This window comes from Agrilus planipennis, unplaced genomic scaffold (assembly GCF_000699045.2).
Source record: "Agrilus planipennis isolate EAB-ADULT unplaced genomic scaffold, Apla_2.0 scaffold30, whole genome shotgun sequence".
Taxonomy (NCBI): Eukaryota; Metazoa; Arthropoda; class Insecta; order Coleoptera; family Buprestidae; genus Agrilus; species Agrilus planipennis.
Window position 1 is genome coordinate 1155736 of NW_020438923.1, and position 2596 is coordinate 1158331.

Consider the following 2596-nt stretch of genomic DNA (forward strand, 5'->3'; position numbering starts at 1 on the left):
ATAATAGCGCGCTATAAACTATTTTATTTTTCAGGCGGTGTAAACGACTATAGTTACTTTCAGACTATCTAAAATAAAGTAAAAGACAATATAATGCTCAGTCAGAGAGTATTAAATAGAAATATAAACTATAAAATGAATTTTGTGAAAAAACAAATAAATTTGCCGATTCAAAGAGCTATATATATATATACATATATTAATCTACATACAAAAAAAATGTGACGTGATACGGTAAAACAAAGTTTATATTTGCAAATTATAGACCAAAATTTACATGCTTAAGATAAATTTATACAAAAAAACTTATTTTTCGCAGACCTGTGTAATAATCGTACACAGATTCGCATTACTTTGTACGAATGTGATGGAGTCACTAGGGTTTACTACTAGACTGCTACCCTTTTCATGTTCTCTCCGTTTTCTGGACGATGCTATTAAAGTCGATTTTAACATCTATTAAACGCCCTTTAGTTGCACTTAAGTTTTGCTTGATTTATGCATTGATTTAATGAATATGAAGTTCAATTTTAATCGGTTTCTTATTAGGCACGAAATAACAAATTAATAAAAGTAGTAAAAGTCAAAAAAAATTATATCACACATTTAAGTGTCTCAATAAATAGTAATCAAATCAATCTGAAATCATCCAAGTTAGGTGAGACAGTTTTTCAATCAAATTATTAATTTAAATTAAAATCACATTCCAATTATGTAAGACTATNGTGTCCTACCAACCTATCTCGTCTATTTCTTATCGACTTCTAAAGAGTCCTCTGTTCTCCTATTCTTTCTAATACCTCTTCATTGTATATAACATGATTCTGTTTTGGATTTTATGCATAAAAGAATGCAGTAATTTATTCTTTACTGTATATCCCTATCAAAAATTGGATGGTTCTCCCAAATTTCAGGGACGAATGTGTCCCCTCCCAATCGCATTATAATTCTCACTTTCTTCCCTCGACTATTATATTCATTTTGGCATATATTATATAAAAATAGAACCCTGTATTTTACTTTTAATGACATATCGGAAAATCAGTGACGTATTTTACTTGGGTTTCGGAAAAGCGTTTTATCACTAATCAAAGAACATCACCCTAACTCTCCAACCTACATATAACGAATGTACTTGAATAACTTTAGTATAAATGGGTACTCGACCGGCCCATAAATACCGTTGCAGCGGTTCAATTATAGTTAGAGTCACAATTCACTTGTTTGAAGTCAAGTCGCCAAGCATTGTAACGGCGGTTTGTTGTTGTGTTGTGTAGTCAGTTGTTTCGTGTGACAACTCGAGAATGGACTTAACTCGGTTTTGTTAACATAAGAAGTCTACCGAGTGTTCTGCAGTTCATTCATTTGGATTTTTCGATCGACAGCGACTCGAAAGATCTGTCAGGGATTTTTCTATTAGGATTAAATAAAAATAATGTAAGTTACGTCCAAATTTTGAATTAGATAAAGGGCTAAGGTATTTTAAATCTTTTCTATAATCAAATGGTAAATGGTAAATATCCAAATGAAAACGTATTTCAATTTTCTTTTAATGAAAATCTTGAATTAATTTTCAATTAAAGATGATTGAATCAAATCGAGTACGTTAATTGAACTAAATTAAAGTTTGTTGTTTATTTGTTTCGAAAAAGAAGATTCCTTGCGTCATTTCTTTTCTATTTTGGCATTCACATTAACGGTTATTTCATGATGAGTCGAATTTACCGTTTAAAAATAATTTAAGGCGTCCGTTAAAGCTTCACGAACGAGACAGTGAGTTTTGAGAGATTAATTTTTGAGAATGTTTCCAATGACCTCGTCCATTATTCGTACACTTCTATTTGAAAACTTGATATTTCTCGTGTATAGTAAAATTTTGACTGCTATTATTCAAGGTAAACCGTCCACTAAATCAATTAGAAATTCTGGTTTGTTATTAGTTATTATAGTAAATTATGCCATTTTAAAGTTTTTGTTGGTGTAATTTTTCGTAAAAACGCTATTATTTAATAGCGGTTAGTGATTAACGGTTTATTAACAAGTACATTATTACGTACACGGGTAGGATGAAGTATTCAAGAAACAGCACTTTAAATTAATTAGCCTTTTAGGATTTCCTAGAATAAAAAAGTTTAGTACAAAATGTTTTTTCTACTACTTGAAATGTCACTTAACATATAAAATCTTTTCGCCATCATCATCGAGGGTATAATACATCGATTATTTAAATACACGCTGCTAAGTCATTTGGTTGTGTGCTTTCAGTATTTTTAAAATTCAACAGAGAACATATTAAAAAAGTATTCAAATACAAATAGATAAACAAAAGAAGATCAAGACGAAGACTATTCTAATCTTGATATTGCTCTTAGTCTTTCACATTTAATCTGATATTTTTTTAATAATTCTTCTAAGCAGAAATTTTTCTATTTACCGACGCAACAATTGTCTTAAATGCTAAAATTTTCTGTTATTCTTGCGAGATTGTCATGACTTTTAAAGAAAATAGTGTCGATAATTGTGAGAAAAAACTCGAAAATCTTTTTTTTTATATTATTAGGGTCAAAATCTAGCAAAGCAAACTGTTGCTTCAAAT

General features: G+C 29.7%; 2 protein-coding genes across 3 annotated transcripts in view; one reads left to right on the forward strand and one right to left on the reverse strand.

Annotated features, from left to right (window-relative positions):
• Window positions 1-2596, reverse strand: part of LOC108732282 — a 40339-nt gene that overhangs the window by 28280 nt on the left and 9463 nt on the right. The window lies entirely within an intron of this gene.
• Window positions 1-2596, forward strand: part of LOC108732276 (proline-rich extensin-like protein EPR1) — a 19174-nt gene that overhangs the window by 8774 nt on the left and 7804 nt on the right. The window contains exon 1 of one of the 2 annotated variants that reach the window (XM_025973863.1): window positions 1170-1437. The exons of the other annotated variant lie outside the window; for it this stretch is intronic. The gene's annotated coding sequence lies outside the window, so the exon portion shown is untranslated. Of the gene's footprint in view, window positions 1-1169; window positions 1438-2596 lie in introns of those variants that run through there. 2 annotated transcript variants of the gene reach the window in all.